This window comes from Dromaius novaehollandiae, chromosome 14, assembly GCF_036370855.1.
Source record: "Dromaius novaehollandiae isolate bDroNov1 chromosome 14, bDroNov1.hap1, whole genome shotgun sequence".
NCBI classification, from domain to species: domain Eukaryota; kingdom Metazoa; phylum Chordata; class Aves; order Casuariiformes; family Dromaiidae; genus Dromaius; species Dromaius novaehollandiae.
In genome coordinates, this window is record NC_088111.1 from 13,038,763 (window position 1) to 13,064,181 (window position 25,419).

General features: G+C 37.9%; 1 long non-coding RNA gene across 1 annotated transcript in view; it reads left to right on the plus strand.

The window, feature by feature from the left end:
• LOC112981057 (uncharacterized) overlaps positions 1-25,419 on the plus strand; it is an 83,738-nt gene that overhangs the window by 22,852 nt on the left and 35,467 nt on the right. Inside the window, exon 4 of the long non-coding RNA XR_003258588.2 lies at positions 15,821-15,942. This is a non-coding gene — a long non-coding RNA (uncharacterized LOC112981057). The remainder of the gene's footprint in view (positions 1-15,820; positions 15,943-25,419) is intronic.

The window sequence follows — 25,419 nt, forward strand, 5'->3', positions numbered from 1 at the left end:
CAAAGTATTTTCAACATACAACATAAATAATTTTAAAAGAATATGAACTTTCTTGATCGTGCGTATGAACTATGAAATTTAGCACAACTACTTGGAGGAGTTACTGCTAGTGAAGCTAATCAGATATGCACTTGGAGCCAGAGTATTAGTCCAAGCTTATATGGTCCCATGTTTCCTCTAAAATAAATATAACTTAGAATAGGTAGAGGCAATCAAAAATGAATGGTTTGTAACCTACAAGCAAGTATTTTACAGAAGCACCAAGGAGAGAATGCAAATTATACAGAAATCTATTGATTTTTATAGAAACTATATTCAAATTTAAGTGAAATGCTTTAAAGATTTCTGTTTCAAGAAGTATTTTTATCTATTTAATTGGAGAAAGTGACTTTTGGATTAGAAAATAATTAACTTTGAAATCTCAAGTACTAAGTATAGTTACATAATGCGTGTACAGAGTTAATGTGAAGTAGCATTAACCAGGTCAGTTCTCCAGTATGCTAAGCACTGTATCAATTGTGCAGTAGATGTAGTCCCTGCTCCAAAGAATTTATAGGCTACAAACCAGCAACAGGTGGATAAATCTGGGCAAAGACAGTGGTTAAGAAATAGTAAGTACTAGTGAGTAGCAGTGAGAAAAAACAGGGATAGATAGAAAAGTTTGAATTTAAGATTCCTCATTTTGCTTTTCTTCTTGGGCTTGCCAGGATGAAATGGCTGCAGAAATGTCTGAAGTGGCCTTTTGGCATCTGCCTTGCTTGCACAGACCCTTTCAGACAGTTCTACATCTCCTTTGTGCCCACAGCTCCCGTCAGAGGCAAGTTTCAGGGCAAAGTCAAACCACTTTTACACTCAACGTTCAGTGTGGAGAGAATAAATAGCCTAAATGAAAATAGCACTGTGGAAAGCATTTTGAAAACTGACAGTTCAAAGAGAGTCAGGAATTTCAAAGCTGCAGAGCTGTAAATTAATCAGTTTTAATCTAGCACATAACTGCTGTGTTTCTGCTATGTTTCTTCTTTTAATGTCAGGAGTCTGCCGTATCTGTTAGGCACAACAGTGCACAGGTTCATTCCCCGTGATAGTAATCTGCCACCATTCATTTTGGATCCTATTGCACATTTTAGAAACATACAAATTTCACAGTTCTTTGTGTTTCCATTTTGTCTGAATAACTGTGGTGAAAATAGTAAAGTCGTATTTCCCTCTGCTCCCTAAAAAGAAGATCTTAACTTTGAATTTCTTTCCTGTTTATGTTAGCATTTACTTTCCTAAGCATTTAGGTTTGTCATGTTGCAGAAATCAAGGTTGTGCATTCTGTAGGTAGTTCCCAGACAAGGTTCGTGACAAAACAAAATCACATTTCTCTGCTGAGCTCAGTTGGAACTGTGTGTTCATCTGAGAAAAGAACTTTGCCTCAGAGTCGTAATGATGCACTTATAGAGTGTCATGTTGATTATGGTTTGTGTTAAATGTGGAGAACAAATCATACAAGACATTCATTAACTACTTCTCAGTTGGGTCAGTGGTAGGTACTCACCCAGTGAACTTGATTTAGGATTACTATTTATTTCTATTCTAGACCAACTTAGTTTATCATTGGTTTATATAATGATGCTGGAATTGAAAGCATCTTCCAGATTATTGTGTACTGAACTAGTGTCAGTAAGAAGGAGCTTAAGGTAAACTTAGAAATGTCTCTTTCCAGCACACATTTTAGCTCTCTGAAATGTTAGTGAAGTCGATCTGTGACATCTGGTTGATCTTTCCTGTTGAGCCATTGCTTTACATAAATTTAATCATTTTCTTTCAGTCCTATTGGTAGCATGTGAGAGAGTTCAGTGATATTTTTATGCTCTATGTTAGAAATAGAGAGAAAAATAACTTGCTTTCAAGAGTAAAAAGTGACAGTGACTGGGATGATTTTATGCATATTCTTCTAGTTGATGTCAAGTAACTTACACCTGTGCTTGATGGCATACAGAACGAGGATGTGCTGAGGTTTAGAGATATATTGCAATGAGGTGGATTTCTAGAAGATCTGAGCACCCGAAGATTGCAGTGGCTGCTTGGGGAGCTGAGGGTGCTCAGCACCTCCAAAGCAGAAGAGGCTTTTGTTCTGTAGGATCATATCAACAAGCCATTTCACTCATATGAATGTGTGCAGTAATACTGTATTGAGTGCTGTACACTCAATCTTGAGCTAGTAAATCTATGTTTGAAGTCTGTTTGATTTTTTTTTTTTTACTGAATCAGTAAACAGAAGCCTAGCATGTGGCTTATGTCTAACAGAGGCAGTAGAAAATAGTGCTCATCTCTTCATGAGTAGTATGCATGCAAGGTGTTTGACAAGCTTGATTAATGACAAAAGAAAACAGGAATTTTGTTTTGTGTAATTGTGTGCCGGTTTCAGACAATGAGCCAGTGTGATTAATAGGTGGCTTCCCTGATCAACATGGCCCAAGTATGAATGTTTTGAACATAAAGTGACAAACACAGAGCTTATAAAAACTTTAATCTGCATTCTGGACTTGATAACATGCTTTAACAAGCTTGTAAGAGCCAAAGTATAGAGGAACCATATGTTCAATTAAATAATGGTTCAGTGTTGGTTAAATCGCATCTACACCAATTAAGCTGTTAATATTTTTAAACATGCTTGGCCATGGATATGAGACCTTACTGAGTTTTGAACCAGAGAAAGAATTTTGGAGTAGCAGCTTGTGGTTCACGAACTTCCAAAGTGTGCTGGTTAGATGAGCCGATTACATTAACTAGAATTCTTTATTTTCAGGGTAAGCATTGAGGAGCGCCTTTATAAAAATGCTGGTATCACTCTGAACAGTCTCCTGAGGCAGAGATCTAACATGCTTGCTTTCCTCTCAGCTTATGTATATAACTAGCATACTAAATGAGTAACTTTCATCTGACAAAAAAAAAAAGGGGTTGGGGGGCAAAGGCTGACAGTTCTGCTGTGGAAACTGTGTAGATTTCCTGAGTCATAATGGTTAGAAAGATACAGAGCTATCAAGGATGTGTATTTGAATAAGTTGTGTGTTCAGTTTACATGCACTGATAATATCCTGCGTAGGGAACTTGTTGGAAAAAAATTGCTGCTGAAATCGTCTTGCTTAACAGGCATTCTGCAAAGTGCTAAACTCTATGAAAAAAGTTTCCCAAAGGGACTACAGTTGGGGATGATGGCAGCAAGTGAAAAATCCCAAACATCCAAACTGAGTCTTCAATTAATTCTTTTGCCAGGCAGAGGAGTTTATTCTTTATCTCCTCTCTAGCTTAGCTCGGCTCTTTGGGGCATCAGCTGAGGAAGAGGAGAACCACTCTCTGAGGGAACTGCTTGTTCACGTCTGTTCTTGTGCTCAAGGAAAGAATACATGTTGTCCTACTGAAGGAAGCAGCAGATCATCCTTAAAGCAGCTGCTGATAAATGTTTGTAAATTATTATTTTTAATGTCAGTGGCATCACATCATCATCTAATTGGACATCTTGAATAACACAGCTTTAGACTATGCAATACTCCAAAAAGCCTCCATCAAGCTTGGGTTCTCTTCATATTTAGATCTAATGAGTTTGTACTTAAAATTGTTTTCCTTGAAAACTAAAGTATGAAATATTTATCATTCTTATGTATAATATGCCTTTATCCTTATCATGCCTTTTACATAATGAGGACTTTTCTGATGTGAACTAACTAATGGTTAATTTGTCAAATTCCCTTTGACTGAAAAACATTTTAAAAGGAGGGAAGGAAATTCTTCAAAGGCTTGTAGCGATTTCACTTCCATTCGTTACACAAGAAAGGAACTGGAACCTAGGATTTAAATCCTTAAATTTGCCCTTCATCTCAGAGTTGATGGACATTACAGACTAAGATTGGGAACTCACGAACTAGCAACACAGCTGTTCAGAGCTGAAGGCCACCTTCGCACTGCTGGCCACCCAGAAGGCAGAAGGGAAACGAGCCACTTACTGGGTCCAGCCACTGAACTCTGAGCACTTCTAAGCCCCTGCATCTGAATAGTGACTGCAAACTGTTCCTCTTTTCAAGGTCTTTAAAGTGCTTTAAAGTACAAATTTAGCACACTAATCTACACTTCAGTGGATCTTTGTAGTCTGGCAGCCTGAATCTTGCTGTCCCAGTGTCTAAGTGTCGAAGTTCCTGTCCTTCTGGTAGCATAATTGCTAACAGACTTTTCTCATAACGTCAGCCCCCACTTGCCTAAGAAACTGTCACCTTCTTGTGCTCTGTACCAGTAGACCAAGGAACTACAGGCCCTGAAAAATGGTTACAGTAAAGCACTTTAAAAAGCAAGAGAGAGTTACAGATCTGGTCTAAAACTGTCTGATCCTGCATTCAAGACTTTCAATATCCTCAGCATCCTTGACAGGCTAAGCTTTTATAGATTAGATTACCTCTCCAAACTTTTGGGGATAGAACTCCTTAATTTGGACAGACGAGTGGTTTTCCTTGCTTGAAAATACCTTCCTAAAAGATCTTATTCACTCGTATCTATTCAGGTGTTTCTCCTTCCTATTAGCTCCTAGGCAAAATCATTGAGATTTGGACTGCCTCATTAATGTTCAGTGATGATAGCCATCAGTTGCTCTGCAACAGCTTCCTATATAATCACTCTGATAGCTGTCAAGTTCCAGCTAAAAAGTGAATGTCAAAAGCCACGGTAACTGGTAGTATTTAGGGGGGGCTGCAATGTAGTGACAAATTCCTTAGTTAGCATAGATATATATTCCTTTTCAACAGGCACATTCTCCTTTGCAAGCTTATAGGAGAAAGAAAAATAAAGCTGGTGGCAGTTTTTCTCACTGACTCTCCTTCAGATTTTGTTCTTTGAAACGCCCATACTATTCTTGCCTAAGTTAGCAGGCTGCTCTGATTGATGAGAATATATATGGTTCTGAAAAGTGGCTGAAGGTATGGGATTAGATACATAGGACTCAGTATCTGGCTTCTGTAGAGGGCTCCTCTGGTTGCTTTGTGGTCTGAGGCTTACTTTTCAGGGTAACATTTTTTAATAACCTAGTCCGTCCTTTCCAGATAGAGGAATGATGGAAGGAGACTCTCTGTCATGTGATGACAAGCAGTCAAAGTGATTTATTCTCACTATTTAATGTCTACTACTTAATAAAATAACAGATTTTAGAAGATTTGTAATATTTGAACTTGGTTTAGACTGAGTATTTTCAGATGAAAGGCAGGAGAGCAGTAGCACAAATCAGTAGTTCTAATCACTAGTTCTAATGTCACTTAGAATTCTCACTACTTATTTCTGGTTTCCCAGGCAATGAAGCAACAGTGACAGTATCACTTAGTCCACAGTAACCAAGGGACTATAGCTCCCAGATTCCCAAGTCAGCTGGCTCACAAGATGGCACAGGGAGCCAGCAGGCAGTCTGAGCCACAGACCCTCAAGATGGATACAGTTTTCTGGCTTTGCAGCAGACAAACTGAAAGCCCAAAGAACTGTTTTTGTTTATTTTTGCTTATAGGTTAGAGATATATGGTCATCATCGTGTTACTGTACAATCTCCTTCATTTATAGATTCGGGATTTCAAGTATAGAAACTTCTATCCTATTTAGTTTCAGGGCAAGCAGTCACTGTTACAAATCTTTTAAACCTTTTACTATAAATGCAGACAAAGGAACAATGGGTGAAAAGTTTGAAATAGAAGTATGAAGTGAGGCTTTCATTTTAGCAGTGTCTCTCTTAACGATCTCCTAATATATCATTTTAACGATGTTTTACTTTATTAAGAAAAGGTTTACAGGTTTTCTAAAGAAAACCTGCTCTTTGATATGTTTTAAGATTCAGTTAGATGTTATAATAATTGCCCTTTTATGGGGGAAAGGAGAATTTTACTGAGAAAGACTGCTTTTCTGGAGGTAAAGCAAATGTGAAGAGCACAGCAAGGACTAAAAACACAGTTTGTTTCTGCTATGTTTGTGAGGGTTAGTTTTTTATGTTTTAAACCTGAACTCTGACTGCTGGAGAGACAGCACCCAGTTATGCATGGCTAAGCTAGACCATGAAAAGAAAAATAAGAGCAAGAAGAGAATGGCGTGTTAGATTTGGACATAATGGGAACACAAGTCCTGCACTCCAGGTGATGGATTATGGCCAAAGCTAGTAGAGCGAATAATTTTTTCTGGGTCCTCCTATTTGGATTAGTCCCTAAAGCAAAGCCCCTTAGATCAAATTGGCAAGAGTCTCTGTCATGGAAGACACTAATACTTCCGGAAACAAAGGGGAAGAAGCTGTGTTGATGCATTTTGCTCAGAAGATGTTCTGTTCCCAGCAGCAGCATAACATTATGCTTTTTTTCTGAGTAGTTCAGTAGTGGTTGGAATCTCATTTCTTTTTTTGTTCTCACGTCAGGCATGCATTCCAGTTTTTTTGGTCCGTGGATTCTAGTCGTGGATTTCTCTTTCTTACTTTATGAGATCTCAACAAAGTCCTTTGGCAGTAGCAGTAGATTTTGTTGTTGTTGTTTAATTCATTTACTTAATACACTTCAGGTCTATGTCATGCTGTAGGAAACTTCTTGAAACAAGCTAGTTTGGCAACTTAATATACGGGCAGGTACACAACCAAACCTGCAGGGCTTCTTAGTGCCAGACAAGTGCACCCGGAAGCCTCAAGCACTCTCATGTACTCATGTGTCTGTAAGGCTGTGGATTTTGCTCTTCCTCTTCTAGCCCACTAAAAAAGCATGTTAATCCAGACTTTTCTCTACATTATTTTGGGTTCCATAAAATGATTTGTTATTGTTACGGCATCCTCAGCCAGCTGTAAACATAACAGACAGTCAGTTGTTTTAAATCTTTAGCAGATGCAAAGCTGAAGTTTGAACACTAATTGCCCTTCACACAGGAAGATGCAATGTAGCCTCTTTCTTGAAAGCCTCCTTCACTTTCAGTTTGCCCTGAACTCTATGTAAACTTTTAATGCAAGGTGTCGAGGGCTCAGGAATCAACCACTTGGCCAATAAAATGCTGGATGACTCACACTGCTCCTAACAGGAACAAAATCCTCTACCCCTTCTACCTATCAGGATAATGATCTGCTGCACAGGAATACTGAGGATACTGTTCAGCTAATGACTGCAAAAACAATTTGAAGATGTAGAAAGTTCATTTGTTAGCTTTTTTCCTTAATTACATTACTTTCTTTGCCTGTCCCATCCTAATTTGATGTTACTTTCCTTTTCATTTCTCTTTTCCATGACCTGTGTTTTCCTCCTTATACAACTGATGTTGTTTCAATGCTATTGGTGTTCAGTGCCAGTGCCATTACCATTGGCAATGCCAAGGCCTTCTGCTTTTGTAACTCACCTGCCTAAACAAATGGGGAATCAGGTTAGAATAAAAATTGTAGTGTATTCGTAAGCAGTGCCAAGAAAAGAGGATTGTACTTTCTGAATATGAAGTATGTTTTTGTAGGTAGGTGAGTTATAAAACCTCTAAAATAGGAGAATATTAAAATAGAAATGCTGACATAAATGCTACTGGAATAGAGGTGCCTGAACTGGCACTTGAAGTTCCCTGTGAAAATAATGAGTGTAACCATTGCAACAGTAACACAGTCCTGGGATTTTCCTTTGAACTTGAGCAGCTGGAATTACTTGGTGATTTTCTCTGGACTGTTTCCTACTCAGCAATGTTAAGTCACTTAGCCCTTGGCCAACTGCAGTGACCCATGGCTGCCCTTGCTAACTGTGTGCATGTATGGGCCCTGGAAAGAGAACACATAGCATGAACTCAGTACACATACTCATGCTTCTTAAATTAAAGGAAGCAGTTTCATTATCTATCAGGTGAAGAAAATAACATGCAGGAACTGAAAACTTGCTATCTGCCAGCTTCTCTAAAGAGAGAAAGCATCCACCAGCCTCTCGCTGCATGTTTTCTTTTGCTGGTACCTTTTGAGGATGTCATGGCAGCCCTAGCTGTCCATCTCTGTATTTTGGAACTGATTAGACTAACTTGTTTCTCTTCTTACTCCAAATCTGTGCAGAACCTAGTTGTATAGCTTTACAAATCCAAATTAGAATTACATTTAATAGGTTATTTATTTTAAGGAAATACCAAGGCCATGATCTTACGCTCTTATTATCTGCAATAGTAACTATATAGGCTAGTGAATGTAATTAAGGTAAAGATAGTAGCTATCTGATCACGTTTCTAGAAACATTTAAGGTGCCTATTCTATTTAGGTTCAACAGTGTGCAATGAGACAAACAATCTCTTGCCCCTATGACTGTAGTCCAAAGTCTCATTCTCATCTTGCAAGAAACTACTCAAATAGGCATTCCGTTAAAGTCATAGAAAATGATAATAGTGAGAGGATTTTCATACTCAGAGCATCCTTTTGAAGAAGGGCCTAAAATATTGCTGCTAGCAGAAAGGGAGATACGTTGACAGTTCCTAAGGAAGGATTAGCATATCCTTTCCTGTATCTGTGAGTCAGCCTTAGCCAGCTCGCTCTTTTATTCTTTAGTATTTGCTTTTGCATTTTCACTGATGTTGAGACCTTAGTGGACATAGACAGTGATTAAATTCTTCCCAAGGCTCAGAAGTGGGATATGGCGGTTAGGGGGATGATAATTTAGTGAATAGCTGTGCTGCTTAACCAGACAAGGGGACGGGGTTGTATTGTCGCAGCATTGTATAATATCGCCCAGTGTCAGAGACTTCCGCGATGAGCAGAGCTGTTTTTTCTGTCCTTTACTGGCAGTGCAGATATCCTGGTGGTTTTGATGGCTGTCAGATCTCATTTCCTATTCACAAAAAATTAGCTATGCCAAAATGATTAAGTTCACTAAGGTAACGTCAGCTGCAAGAGTTTCAAATGACTAGCCTGGCAGTCAATGGAGCGAACTGTTCAAGGGGAGACTGTTTCATCCTTTGTATATTGTAGTAAGTTGTCAAGGCTGGAACCTTTTTATTTATTTTTTAAAAACTAGATGTTGAGAAAGAAAGTGATTGCTAGCACAGGATGTGAAACCTCACCATTTTAAAAAGTGAAAAACAAGCCTTTTCGTTGTTAATTCAAGAGACAGACAGTGACTGCTTATTAGCTGGGATGATGACATAGAGTTTTCACGGCAGGCCGCTGACAAGCAACGCTGCTGAACCCCCCAGTTAGGTCGTACTGGCTTTGCAGGAGCCTAGCAGCAATCACTGCTTATTGCAATGCCGCCTTCCCTTTTGGTCAATATGAGCCTTGGAAGCCCCGAGTGGTTCTTGTGCTGATTAAACACCGTGTCCCACCTGGAGCTGCTTTTGCGTGCCCTCTGCACCGCGGAAGCTCTCAGTTCCAAGGGCAGCGGGCAGGCTGGGGTGCTGGCCTGAGAAGAGCTTTGTGGGGGCAAATCTTGGCATTTTTGTGTTTTGTGATGGAATTCTGAATAATGATACAGCGTTCTCTGTACAGATGGCCCAGAATGGGGCATCTCAGCTCCTGCTCATTTAGTGCAGTGATAACTGTTGAAAAACAGAAATGTTTGTCCGAAGGGAAATACTCGAGATGAAGCTGTGTACTCTTCACTCTTTTTCAAGTGGTAGACTGGGGACTCGTAATGTCGTCTCTGTAGGTTGAGAAGATTTTCTCATTCCTTCTTCTCACTCCTGCTCTCTTTTTTCCAGACCCTTCTGACAGACCAGTCTTCCACCCCTTTCTCTTTTAATCTTGAGCATCCCTCTAGTAACCTATTCCTGAGAAGAACTCTTTGCATTCTTGCTTCCCCTGCCACACAAACACCTGCAATTGCTACCTTCTAATCATTTTGTGGATGTAAGGCAAGAAAGAATTGCTTGAAAATCACTGTCCGAGCTATATGATTGAGATATTCCCTTGGTTCCTGTGTTATGACCTCAATTTAGTTTATCTTTCACTGAGCAAATGAAAGCAGTCACCCAGACCCATGCAAAGTCAAGTGTTCAGTCCTGTAGAAGAAGAAAATGAAAAATCACGTCACAAAAGAGTTGAGAAGGGAGAGGAATTCATTAGCAATAACGTCCCTCTCTGTAAGCCAAGCAGGGGGTAGTGTCATCATTCACTTGAGGCACTATGCACGCAGTGGCATTTTCAGAATGATTCTTGAGAGAACAAGGCACAAGGAGTTTTCAGGCAGCTACATTCTGCGTCTTACAGCCAGCTTCTTTTGAAATGGTATAGAGGAAAATGCTGCAGCATTGGCTTCAAACTGAAGTCAAACAGGCAATGCAAATGAGTGCTTTTAGCCAGGGAGCTCAGCAACTGCAGAACTGAGTGCCCACACAGCACCCTGTTACTGTGGAGGGTGCAATTTCTTCAGTTAAGGACATTGAAGGTAAACAAATTATGACCAGAAAAAAAGAAATGTTGACACTAATTGCCACACTTGTCAGTAATGTCAGCAAAGAATGCACGGACTAAACAGATAAAGGGATTAAATTATATCCCTAAGGTGGTTTCTCTGGAGGCAGCTGAGACAACGCAGGGTTTGTGATACTTGTGTGCTTGTTCGGTATGTGTGCGTAGACTCTCCGAATGTCAATATGTTCACCTTTCTTGTGATAACCCTATCTCTGCTATTGCTGTAAAATGAATTCAGCTCCTGTTCACTTGTGCCGTGGTAAATGGCAGAAATCATGGTGTCTGTCACAGTATTTTAGTGATGTTGTTTACAAAGGCTATCAGCCTTGGGTTTTTTAAATTTTTTATTATTGTATTCTCCAACTGACAGTCGGTGCACGTGTTGTAGCAATGCGGAGCATGTGTCAGAGCAATTGTAGCAGTGTTAAAGATGAAAGTGGAACTTTGGTCACTGTCTCATTTGGCTTATGTATGTGTTAAGGAAACTTCTAGGGCAGATAGAACAGACACAGGGAGAGGGGGACAGAGAAACATGACGTTTCCACTAATGTGAAAGGAGGAGACAATAGACTATCTATTTGTATATATGTCTTCAGGGATAATGTTCTTTGAGGGGTTGCAGGAACTGTGGCATAGGATTAGGATTTAAAATCATGCTATAAGACTGGAGGAAAGGCCTGATATGCAAAGATCAAGTTCAATAATAACAGCAAAGCTCTATACGTAAGAATATCTGGGAGACAATGTGCAACCTGGGAAACTGGTGACAGAATGGCAGAAAAGGAAGATGGATCTGCAGTCTGTCATTGGCTGAGTGAATAGACAATATGAGGTGATTACAGAGAAAAACATTTCATTCTAGAACATATTAAAGAGTATCATAAATCAAATACAGGAGGTGGTTTGGTTACTCAGTTAGAGCAGACACACAGAATCATAAAATAATTTAGGTTGGAAGGGACCTTTGAAGATCTCTAGTCCAGACCACTACTGAGAGCAGGGCTGTTTTCAAGATTAGCTCATGTTGCTCAAGGTCTTGTCCAGTTGAGTTTTGAGTATCTTCAAGGTTGCAGATTCCACAGCCTCACTGAGCAACTTGTTCCAGTGTATGACCATCATCACTATGAAGAATTTTTTTCTTGTATTTAACAGAAATTTCCCTTGCTGCAAATTGTGACAGTTGCTTCTTGTGCATCTCTTTTTTTCGCCCATTCTGACAGTTGCAGGCAGTGTTTTACTTCAGTGGCAGCTCAGCACTCCATACTTAGCACTGTGTAAGCAATCAGCTTATCTCTAGTTAGTATGTCCATTGCAAACACTTAATTTTGATTAATCTTACTATGATCTTTTAGGAGAATGCAGTACAGAAGGAAATAATGGACTCAACAGGTTTCCGGAAGACTGCTAATTCATTTCAAAGGGTGGATTTTGCGCTTGTTATTTTGACAGATATTTCCTTGTTTTATCCTACTCAAACCCTTCACTTGCTGATTTTAAAAGATTCTGAAGTCAATAGTGTGCTAACAACCCTGAGAGAGGAAGAGAGAATCATTTTTTTCTTTCCCTTTGTACAGGAGATGAGTCAAAGTTGGAATACTGGCAGTTCAATCTGGCATATATTCTGTCTGTAAATATTACTCTGCCTCCTTTGCATGCACATGTTCAAGGCCCCAGCAAGACACACATATACAAACACTAATATTGTCAATAACTATGCATATATTATTAACATAGAGAAGGCAGTTTGGGACTTTTATATTCAAACAGACAAGGTGTTTTCTTTTTATCCCACTGGTATTTCTCAAGTAGAGTATGTACAAGTATTCTTAAGGTGGGAACAGTGCTAATCCCTCTATCTCCTGCAAGGATTTTTGGGTGTGTATGTGCGAGTCAGAAAGAGTAGAGGATATGCAGGAGGCTGGAAGAACAGAAGGGTTTTCCCACCAAAGCTCCAGTGCTATTGGACTGTGAATATCTTAGCCCATAAGATCTGCATACGTTGTAACATCAGGTATGCTGATTGTAGATGGAACCTGTAACGTCCCCATAATAGAGGCCAAATTTGTAACAGGAGGCAGCAATTTATATTACAGCAACTAATAGCTGGAAAAAACAGATTAACTTTTAAGGTGCACATATGTTTCCTCAGGTCAGAAGCAGATGCAGCACATTTCAGAAGGCTCAAATTTTATCAAGGAATAATCACCAAATCTGATCAGCTCAAGGCAAGTGTAAATTTGGGTTAAAATCTGACACTTACGTTCTTTGACCCCTTTAGATCTCTCCCTTGTTTCCTTTTCATGTAATGTAGGTTCAGTGGCCAGTTTGTGTGATGTAAATGAAAGTTATATTTGACAGTCCAGTGAGAAACAGTATATTTTGACTATTAACTGAAAGTTTCAGTAAAGTGCTTTTCTGGTATGTTTGCAAAATAATTCCTTTCATTTTGAAGCATAGATAACAGGATCAAGTATGTTTGCCTCTCAAGGCCTGCACTTCTGGAAAAAAATCTGGGATACTTTCTGCAAATTCTAGTGTTTTGGCAAATGTTAATGCACAGTTCTAGAAAGATCATGTCATTAGCTGCAGTCATCTTATTTTCACATAGCTTTTGCTTTGGCTCTCATTCAGAATTTTGTTGTATTAAATAGTGACTTGATATAGAGAGTGATTAAATTGTCTACTGTGTAAGCAAGCAGCCTATATGCAGTCCAGTATGTCCCCTGAAAACACTTATTTTTGATTAATCTTTTTTGCTATGATCTTTTAAGGGAATGCAGTACAGCAGTAGGTTCCCACAAGATTGCTATTAATGCCCATAAAACAGAGATCAGACAGAGTCATTTGTGGGATGGAAAGGATTTTTGGCTAGCTTTCTTCAGCATACTTGGTTTCATAACATTTTAGTAGTGAAAGCAGTCATCATGCTGGGGGAATTTTTCTCTTCAGCTGTCTTAGATTGATGATCTACCATGCCTCTGTGATTTTCATGGATTCTTATTTTCAGTTATCGGAAAAAAGGTATTCACATAAGAGAAAAAATCCAAACCTCGCAACATGGTTTAAAACAGTGCTTGGTCTCAGCCTTTCTTTCTTCTAAGGGGTTGTTTCCTCAGCTGAAAGTCTCAAGCAAGATATGCACTACTCTCTGCTTTTGACATGCCCTACTCTCTGCTTTTCTAGCCCTTAGTTTTGAAATGCCTGGGCTCTACTGGCTTTAAAAGGACAGAAAGTTTCTTATGGAGCTGAGAATAAATATATGGGAATCTGAATCTGACCCATAGAAACTGAAGCTTGATCTGCTAAGGAGTAGCTTTTTCTACAAAATCTGCTGTATGTGTTTACTTCCTGCCAACTTTAGTTGCAGTAAATTATAGTAATCTAAAATCATAGAAGCCAAATCATTGCATCCTGGTAATTGTGCAGAAGAGAAGGCTACATATCTAAAGATGCTGAATTGAAAAAATAATTTGTTTTTCTCTAATACTGCTAGAAAAGTTATTGATGAAGTTAAGGGGACACGGAGAATTTCTACTTTTTAAACAACAAATATGAGCAGATGCTAACTACTTTGTTCCATGGTAGAGATCGAATTAACAAGTGATTATAGAGATTCTTATTTTTATGGATAACAAGAAAGAATAATGTCTATTAAATATCTAACACAAATTTCCAATCATACACATCTGTACAAGTTTTTGGTTGGTGTTGTTTTAAAGGCTCATTTTATTAGAAGACTTGTAGCTTGCTATCAAGTCATTTGGTGAAATCAGCAAATTGGGGATATCTAGTTTTGAAGTAAAGGTAATAAAACTAATAGAATGACAACAGTATTGAAATTGCTACAGAAAATGTCTTAGTTTAAAAAAGGGAAAAAAAGGCACCCTGAAGGTAATTTAAACAAGCATCACAAAAGACGAATTCAGTAGGGACATATGGGTAATGTTTAAACAGTGATGTAAAAGAAAGGATCTGCCTTTGAAATAGTAGGAGAAAGGAGAAAGGCAAAGGCCTGGATCACATGAGTAGAGAGTATCTTTCCTATTGTAAATAAAGCCATGCAAGATCAGTTGCAAAAAAGGACCTGTGAAAAAGCAGTTTGTGTTTGGCAGCTTAAAGAGAATATGCACACCTTTTCTTGTGTATCTTCCTTGTCTTCCAGTTTCTGCAAAGCAGATGAGATGAGTCAAAATTGCTGCTAAAATCAGCACCTTCTGTTCAGCTGAACAGACAGCATAAACTGATCTTGCATTTCAGGATCCTATTTATTAATGTTTGGCAAGGAATTTTCCTAAAAGCAGCAGTCTTTCTCTGAGCAGTTAAAGGGTAATTATTCATAGTGAAATATAAACTTGTATCTAAACATACACTAATAGGGAAGCATGTACTCAGGTGAACCCAAAAATGTGACTAGTCGTTAAAGCGGATCACCTTATCTTAGGAAAGAGATGATTCTATTAATTCTTAGGAACATAACGTGCCTTGAGGTTGTCTTAAGTATAGGCCAAAAATGAAACTACACTTTCAATTATTCATGCTTCTCAGTCTTGAGATGTCTTGGCCTAGCAGAAGATGTGAATTTAATATCTAATGTGGTCTGTGCTGCTTTACATAATCATGATGGGGAGAAAAGATGGCTACATGTTTGTTTTGACTTGGAGCATAAATTGGAGTATGACCATTCTAACTCCGCTCCACTGATACAATGGAATGACACCAAAAATACATTGGATTCATTGTTTTTAATACCTTTTGCCCCAAACTGATCTGCACCAAACCAAAGCAAAACAACAGAACTGACTTATAGGTAATTTGTTCTTCTCTCATATATAGAGTCAGCATAATATTATGGTAAGCAACAGGAGATCTCTAAATGGTCTCTTGCTGTTTAATATCGTGCGGCTATTACCAGTTTAGTAAGATGAAAACAAATAAAATCCAGCAAGCAAACCTGGAAACAAGTTAGAACAGATTACTGGAGTATATCTAATTTGTTCTGTATATAAAGCAGAGGAGTACTTAAAGACACGAAGGTAAAGTAACTTTTATAATATATCTACTTGATTTTAGCTATGAGCTCGTGAACTCATGACTGCTATCTGCCTGATACTAAAGGCTGTAGTACCTTTTAGGTTTCTTATTAAGATTATGAAGTGAGATGGATGGACAGCATAAGGAGAAAGAAGTTTTTGTCCAAACACCAAAACTATACTTCTTAAACATGACATTCTTCTGAACGGTGAAAATAAACTGTGTTGGTTTGATAACGAGGAGCCTTATTAACGATTATCACCAGCTGTTGTTTCAGAAAATCAACCTGTCTCTTTCTTCAGCCCCTAGTTTCTTCACCTCACAAATGAGAATGCTGTGGGGGAGAGTGTCAAAAGCTTTATTGAAGACAACCACTGATTTTTCTCATCCACACAGCCACTGATTTCAGCACAGAAGGCAATCAGGCTGGTTGACTGTTCCAGATTACCTTCTTGTCCTTCCCATATTTGGAAATGGATTCCAAGAGGACAGGCTCCATGAGCTTTCCAGTGACTGAGGTAAGGCTTACTAAACTGTAGATCCTTGATTCTCCTTTTTTTACCTTTCTAAAAGAGGAGTTTTAAGTTAGCCTTTTTTTCTAGTCATCAGGGAGGTCTCCTGATTGCCATGATTTTGTGTAACCTTGCAATCTTACCAGCAACCTTTACCATCTTTCAGTACGCTCAGCTTTGAATACATCCAGCCTCTCTAAATAGCCCTTAACCTGTTGCTCCGCCACTATTTGCTGTCACCTTTCAAACCGTGCTGATTTGTGAAGCAGTCTGGAATCAAGCAATGCTTAGGAAGGCTGAGGCAAAAAAGGCATCGAGTATTTTGTCCTTGCTGTATCCATTTTAGCCTTTGTGTCATACCTTTTGTGTCACCCATTTTTGTTTATTTTTGGCTCCATCTGGGATTGGCTTCCTGATTCATGCATAAATGCACCACAATGTTTTTATACTCTTACATTGTGCCTGCTTTTGTTTCCATTTCTAATGATTTAGACTGGGCTCATTAAGGATGATTTTCACAAAATTGCAGCCACAGAAAAGTTTTTCTGGTAAAGCAAAAGAAGCCTGAGTAGTGAAATATTTAAAAAGTATTTGGAAAATACTCATTAAATAGACCTTCCATCATATAGAATATAAATTCCCAATACATGACAGTGAGAGGTGATGATTTATTTGCCCTCCTGAGATCAAATGAGGTAGTCAATTTTTATTTCTCTATAAATAATGCTACCACCAGAGACTTTCGCCAACACTTTTTATAGCCACATTACTGTCATATTTCCAGATTGCTTATATTTATTTATCCCACGTGTGTTTATAAATATACATACACAAATCTAGATATTTGGAACATACCATTTCAAAGGTATACATTTTAGGCACTGAGGAATGTCTTTATTATTGTTGGGCAGAATTTCATAATGAGTATATTTTTACATTGTTTTCCAGGTCAGTAATATCTTAATCCTGGATAAGACCTTTAAAGCATAATTTAGGGTTTGCAAATGCTATCCATGATAGTATTTGCAGGAATAAGAACTTTTTAGTTATTTAATTTTGGAATCAACAGTTTTAGAAGCTAAGAACAGTGACATAAGCACTCATCAAATCTCTGAAACCAGAAACAAAAACTAAAGCTTGAATTCAGCTTCATAACACATAACAGGGAATTAGTGGTTGCTGGCTTCAGCATTTTGCAGTAGCAAATGGCTCAAAGTGTTGCATACTTTGCCACATAGCTAGTAATAATGAATAGCATACACTAGTTTCTTAGCAAAACTGTTTCTCTAAAACCTGCACATTTCTGCAAATAGAGTTGTGCTAGACTGTACATCAACTTCAGGAGGAAAAATTATAGCATCAGTGAAACAGAAAAAAAGCAAAACCTAAAAGGCACCTCCTCTTGAATCCAAAGAAATCAACAGAGATAGTTAGAATGCAGCATGCTGCTTTTTTCCAATTCCACATTAATAATTTTTTTCTTATCTAAAGCACAGTCTCCTCTCATTCCAAACAAGTAGCTTCAGTTACCTTGATAGCAACTGATGTTCTGTCCAAGAAGTCATCCTTCCTGCAATAGATAAAGAAAAATAGCACAGATTGAATCCAGTCACTCTCGGGGGGAATCTTTTCCTTCCTCCAGCTAATGGGGTATTATTGCTCATGAAGAGTGCCACTACACTAAGAGCCTCAGAGTAAGTGCTCCTGTTTGCTCATGGAGCAGGCACTGTACTCTGAGTAACAGGATAATCTTCTTTTAATAGACCAGCATCATTGCAAAGACTAACATCAAGGATGATAGCTTTTATTACACAAAGCTTCTCAGTTTATTAGATTTATCCTAAAAGTATTGTTCTTCCCAGCAGCCTCAGAAGTGCCAGAAGCTAGCTGGAATTTATGGGCTATAATAGAAAGACATTTTGCATTGTGCATCTCAAGATGGCTTGGTGGTTTAGTTGTGCAAAATGTAAGAATGGGCTGCTAGCATAAAATAGATCCCAGAGACGTTTGCAACACTGAGCATAGCTATAACCTTTTAGAGAATATGATATGTGTTGATCCTACTTGCTCAGTATCACATTACAGTGTTCTCCTGACATCCTTGTAAGACTTCCCTGATAGTTGCAGGGCCAAAAGATAGTCCGGATTAGTGCACTATTCTTATTAAGAGAGAATACTTGCTTGGTGAAGTTAGAAATGTGACAAATAAAACAAATCTAAGTTCAGTAAGATGTCATAAAAATAAGACATATAGACACGTACAGAGTTATTACAAGTCAAGCTCCAACTAAGTAATTGTTTTGAGATATCACAAGAAGGTAGTTTAGCTGTTTGGGCTCCCTCTTTGGAACTGAAATATGCATTCATGTGCCCAATTTGCAGGCTTGAACAAGAATCCGAACATCATCAGCTGTTTCTAGACTTAGTCATAGGGCAGAAGAAGCAACTGGTTTGAGATTCTGTTCAAATGTGTACCAGGAACCTTTTCTGAAACTGCATATTAATAATACAAATCTTTCTCTTTTGAGAAGAAAGAAAATATGGCCAGTCTTCGCTGGTACACACTCACCAACCAATTGTACCACTGCTTGGGATTTAGTGGTTTTCTGGTGGCTTCAGAAGGTTCAGTCAGGGATCCTGGGTGCTGTACAGGCAAACCAATGGCTGCCCCACACTTCTGCTTTAAGACAGGAGACAGCAGAGGATAACAAAGAAAGAAAGATCAACATTACAGGCAGTGAGTTGAACACAACAGCAGCAACTGTGTAAGTCGATAGGACGTTTTTTAAAGACAAAGTAGAATTTTATGTAAATGTTTGAGGATATCCCATTGCGTAAGTTTACAATGAATCCGTCTTGTTCATGAGGGACAAAAGAGAGGAAAACACCAGGCTACAGAGGTGAACAATGAAGCCTGCTGCACAACTGGAGGTGAACAATTGCCACATCTGAGGCAGGAGCTTATAGCTTAAGAGCTTGAGCTGAGAATAAGGTAGAATAGATTAGGAAGGGTTTTGGAGAATGTGGGTCCAATGCAGTCAGGAGATCCAGCAGAGGGAACAATGTGGTAAACGTTGCAAATCAGAAAAGGATCTTAGAAGCAGTTTTTGACTGAATAGATTGAAAACTACAAGAACGAAGAGTTGCTGAAGGAAGCAAGTAGTATGAGAGGCTGAAGCACGAGTTCTTATTGCTTAAACAAGACATGGTCATTAGTGCTTTAGCATGTAGAGACAGAATCTAAATTAAGCTACTGTTGAAAAGCAGGAAATCAGGCAAAGCAGACTCCTACTACTGCTAATGTTTGCCCTTTCAGTTGAGTCATAAGTATAATGGCATGCATGTATCTTTAAAATGGTAAAAAGCATAATTGATTTTGGTTTATATAATGCAGGTCATAATAGCATCTACAGTCTAATAACAAGAGACTTGTTGTGACAAATAGTGTTTTGCACATATCACCTCTGCAGATCCATTCAAGTCAGTGGTGCAGTTGAGTGACAGAATCTGGTCTACTTCTTTTAACTTAAGGAAAATGCAGCAAAAATTTGAAAAGACTTGTAGCTTCCTTGAAAACATTCTGTCTCCCTTAATGGCACGTGTATTATAGAATTGTAGGCAAACCTTTGTACATGTGATGAAAGTTACTTTTCTTATTAATAAGATTTTTTTTCCCTGAAATTTGATTTCCTTATTCCTTTTGACAGGAATGGAGTGATTATTTACATCTCACTGACATTTTATGTATGTTTTAGCCAGTGCAGGCTTACTTATGTCTAGAACATACCTGGAGGTAACAGAACCTACAGGAAAATCATTTTTGAGATAATAAGATAACCTTGTTGGATTAATTGAGGTGATAGTCTTCTAAAGATTCTGGATCCCCATTTGCAAATGAAGTAGCATGTAAAAGCATCGTTTACAGGCTTGGAAACTTACAGAGGGAAGATTTTTTAGGGCTTTGTCCTATCTTTGAAGAAAGCCATTGAAGCAAATCTAACATTGACCTGAATGTGGCAGTAGTTTAGATACAGTCTTCAAGTATCTTTTAATGCAGTGGTAGCTTTACTGTAGTGAAAAGCTCATTTTGTTCTTTGTATTCCTTTTCATATAATTTTACCTGATATGCACATATCCAATATGTAGCTCTTACCAAGGGACTCTTCTGAAAAAAGAATACAAGCCATGGATAAGACTTACGAGTTAGGATAAGGCAAGGCTCCTTTCATCTTTCCTAAGCACTTGAGAAATACATTAATTTCCTTTGTCTACTAAATTCAACTGGCTCACCCTAAACCTAAAACAAATAAGTGCAATTTTTTCAATTGTTCTTCTTTTTATACACAGAAGCTCTCCAATCTGTAGCAATATTGATGTTTGACTGTGATGGAAAATGTCACATTTGTTCTGAATACTATGAAAGTTAAACACAAACATGTTGTTTTTATAGGGTTTTGTCCCCCTTTCTTTTAGAAGAAATATAGTTTTTCTATCTTCAAGGTAGCTTTTGGCTCTGAGGTTCTGTTCCCCGCATACTTTGATCTCCTCCAGTGGCAGGGTAGAAATGGTGGCCTAGACAAATTGTTTTGTGAGCTTACACAGCTTTGTTGGCTCAAATGGAGCTGCATCATATTAGAGTTGGGTTCAGCTTCTTGCTGTTTTTTCATAAGAGACCTGTCTCACATCACATCTGTTTTTAAATTTTGTGGAACAACTGTGACAATTATAGTATGTGAGACCACAAAAGGATATAGTGTGTGGTACATAGTAAAAAAATATATTTAAAGCTGTAAAATACTGTAAGAAGAGATAAAGCTGATAGGTTCCTGCTGAAGGAGACACTGAAAATTCAAAGTAAAATATCAGAGAATCTTCACAGTTTCTAGCATTATCAACAGGATAATTTGAATATAAGAAGTGCCTTTTGTCTCATCTGTTTAAGTTCTGTGGTTTTCAGGACCATAGTAATTGAGTATCTTCCAAGAATTCATTAGGCACTAGATGCTATCAGTCATTCATTCTTTCTCCTATTTCTCCTCTATGGAGAATTACACTAAGAAGTGTCCTCTCACTTCAAACAACAAAATATCATGGAATTTTAGCCTGTTTTTTTGTGAAAACAATCCATATGCAATCACACTGTATATATTTATCTATGCTCCCCTGCCTTGTCACCCCAAAATCTTTTGAACATTTTCATCATTTTCATCCAGATAATGTAGTGGTTTAAAAGAAAATAAAGTTCTTAGGGTTTTTTTTTAGTGGGGTTATTTTTTTTAATAACAGGCAAAACGGAGGACAGGAACTCTCTAGAGGGAAAGAAAAAAAAACAGCTGAGTTTAAATATATTTTAAGAAAGCCAGGGAAAGGTGATTAATTGTGAAATGATTCCCTAATGTATAGAGGGAAAAACAGAGGTAAAGAAAAGCTCATAAGTAAACCAGGAAAGATCCAGGATGTAGTAAGACCACAATGCATAGGAAGTTTGTAGAGTGCTGTATGCAAGGGTGAGACAAGGAAGTAAGCAAAATGAGCACATTCGGGCTGAGGAGATTTCAATGTCATGGGCTTAACAGGAGAAGCTGAATTAACAGTCGGATGAACTGCACACCAGTATAGCACAGAGCAACTGTGGGAGATCCTATAGCAACAAAATAATTGCTAGAAGCAATTTAAAATGGAATTGATTGCACAGGAAAAAAAAATCAATGTGCACAAGTCAGTCCAGAAAAGGAATGAGTTGTCAGAGGGAAAAATCTACAGATTTCCCTACATGTCATTAATCAGTTTCATTCTTTTATTGATGCATATGAAATACGCAGTTTCTTCTGAAGCTGAAACAGTGCTTGCTGAAGGGAGTAAGGGCAGCATTTGGGCTTTGAGTATCCAAGCATTAGTGCTGGTGTGCAGGGAGTATTGAGGAAAGTGTATGTTAACTTATTTACCAGCAAATAAGTCTTCACGGGAAGCTGATCTGCCCTGGGAAAAGCTGCCGCTTTGCAATAGGCGCACTGTCATCAAAACGAAAATTTTACAGCTATGAAATTATGAGCAGGAAAGTCTTGGCTAAAAAAATCCACTAGGTCTCAGAATATCTGTGCTTTTTTTCTGATCTGAGTCTTCTAAGAAATTAATATTTCTCTGGACACTGTTTTTCTACACCAAAATATGGTAACGAGAGGTTCAATGCTGCATTCTTTTAAAGAATTCTATTCTCAAAATGTCCTGAAAGCAAGGTATTATAAGGATCTGAGATTGGATTAACTAGATTAGATACTATTTAATTCTAACAGCAAAGTTTTTGCTAAGCACAAGTACTCTGGAAGTTCAAAAGTTTTAATTAACACTTTAGGTATCTTATTTCATCTGTTTTTACAATGGCTTCTATATAACATTTAAGCAGAGGTAAAAGTGAGAAGACAGCTAATTTCCAGTATTACTTGGTGGAGAAACCTCTGTAAATCTAGTAAGTGCCCATCCTTATTCAAATCAAACAGGAGATATGAAACTTCCTCATAATGTGAACCTTCACATCATCTGTTTTTGAGCCAGTATAAATTCTGAATGTTTTTCTTCAATTCTTGTTAGAAGTGTGCTTTTCAGTTCAGCTAAACTTTAGCCTAAATTGTGATTTCAGTAAAGACAGTGGAATAATACCAGGGATGAATCTGGCTTCATTCAAGAAGTCCTCAAAGAATAATGTATCTGGATCTGCTAAGGCTACAAGTCTGAAATGAATCTTAATCAGTTGATGGCTGAATCTTTATGGAGATACTTTAACTGATGCAATCAAAGGGTCGGTACGGTAGAAGGAACTTTTCTAGGAAATAATGGAGTGGAGCAGTTCTTATGCAAATCAAGTGTGGCTCGGTCAGGAATACACATTAACAATTATTTCTATAGGTCTAGGTGGTCCTAAGAGAGATGGATTTCTGTCTTCTCCCTCTCTGTAAAAACAAATGGAAGCCATTTGTTGTCCAAAAGTTTCTTGTATAGGCAGAAAAAGTCACCTTTAAGATAAAAGAAATAACATTCTTTTATGTATTTATAAGGAGCTAAGGCTTAGGCTGTGGTCTGTTCTGAGGTGCATGGGGAATCTGAGGTGGAAAAGGGAGATCTGAGTCTTTCCAGTACTGTGATGGCCAGTCCATCCTCTAACATGCAGTTAGAACAAATAAATACCCTGGTGAATGAGACTGAAAATGATTTGAGAAGTAATAGATTTCCTCAGAAATCAGAAAGTAAGAAGCAACAAAGTTTGCTTCTGGGATAAAAGTCATGACCTTTGAAAGTCCAAATATTCAAGTTGGCAAAAGAAGCAGAGATATATTGGCAGAGAGGAGAGATTGTTGCTCATAGCACGTTGTTACTAGAACATTATAATCCTACCTTGGGCCCTAAAATAAAAGTGAAAGTAGGTCACTTCATGTGAATGGGTAGTAGTTTGATTGCACATTATCCAATCAAACAAGTTTCTTATTAAAAATTTCCAGAAATATAACCTAAATGGGGCTTGTTCACAGATAACTGTCAAAGATTATTTTTTACGCAACGTGATATTTTGACTCTCTGGTAAGTGTGGTAAATGGCAAGGAAATCCAGTTCTGTTACATGGAAGGCGTAGCTCTTGGCCAACAGAACCAGAACAGGACTGGTCATTCTGCCCCAACAACTTTTATGTGTGAACACATATGGCTTTAGTTTAACTCAGGTTGTCTGTCTGTGTTCTCCTTTTCTGGAATTGTTGTAAGGTGTTAATCAGCCAGTGTGTTTATTTATACAGCACTTAGAAATGTGCAAAGTGTTCTTTTAATAATAAACTAGCATATTTATTTTCAAACTTTCAGATGAAAATTGCAAAGGGCAAAGTACAAAACAGAAGCATGAAATGTGAAAGGTGTTTTCATGCTGGTCTATCAGTAACTGCAAAAAATATGTTCCTGATGCTCCTTCCATATCTTAAGAATATGTCTTCAAACTGAAATGCTGACTTCATAGGCGTTATACAGGGTCATATTGTTATGACCGAATAATTTAAGCTGTAAATAATCTAACTTATTCTGAGCTCCAAAACACTTGCTTATTCCTTAATGGCCAGCAGATCTGAATGAATGCATTGTATTGATCAACTCTTTGTTATTATAGTCCTGCCTGCAGGAATTAGAAAAATAGGGGTATTAGAGGAAAAGTACCTTCCAAATAATCGTGAAGATAGTAGATTTGATCCTCAGTGGAACAGATTTATGTTTGTAAAATGTTCCCCTTTAGAATGCATCATTTTATTTGTTTTTAAGATGATTAAATTTCTATTTTGTTAAGACTGCTTGCTGGAAGAATGAAACTGGATTGGGCTTGGAATCCAATATTTATTGAGCTGTGTCGTTCTAATGTGCTTTTTGGTTGCTTTGCATCTGCCCTATACAGAGATGGTAGGTCAAACCATACTGGCTGTACCAATACAGATATTATGTTACGTAGAACTTCATGCACTTAAATAGATGGAGAAGTTTTTAATTAAACCACTCTATAATGATTCACTGGCCTTTGGAAGTTCATGCATTATTGAAGATAAACCAATAATACATAATGCAAATTTCAAGCACAGTTTATAATTCTGTTAGTTTTTCAGGAGATAAAATACTTTTTAATCCAACCTTCTAGATAATATAGTAATGACTTTGTGTTTTTAAATTAAATATTTCAAAGATTAACTGTTTTTTTCCCTCTCCACTGTTTTCCATATAATGTGTAAACCTAGATGTAGATGTTTGTATTGAGAAGTCCAGACCAGTAGGAATGTGTACTTGTGCTTGTACTTGTCCTACATCTAAAATTCTGTAACTGCCCAGAGAGGAAGTACTTGGTTCCTAGCTCTTAGATTTACCTCTGTTGTCGTATTATGCTTCAGTTGAGAAGATTTATTTTGTCTGGACTAGTTCCAAACAAAACTTCAATTGTGCAGTCTCAACAGATGCTGATATTTTCACAGAAAAATGACTCACTTGCATATGTAGGGAGCAGCCATACCTAGATATAATATCTAATTATATATAATATTTAAAACTCTCTTTTGATGCACTGTATTAGAGCTGACAAATTTTGTGCAAAGCATATCTCTCAATCATTCAGGTCAGATCAGAACTATAAATACCGTCTGCAATAATATGGGGAAAGAACAGATCTGAAATGTTATTGGTCAAGCTGTGACTGAACACACATCACTGCCTTTAAACTTGATGGAGGGGAGTGGAGGGTAGGAGAAAGGAAGCGAACAAGATGGAGTCTGCTGCAGACATGTTATCCCCGGGACACATGAGAAAGTCTGCCTTTTCCATGGGATCCCTAGAGAAGTCCTCAGCTTAATGCAAGTTTGATTTCTGCAAGTGTATAAGAATTAGCTTTGCTGTGAATTGCATTGCTTGCCAGACTAACCCTAAAAAATTCAGGGAAAACAAAAAACTATGTAAAACATAGGTGTAGAGG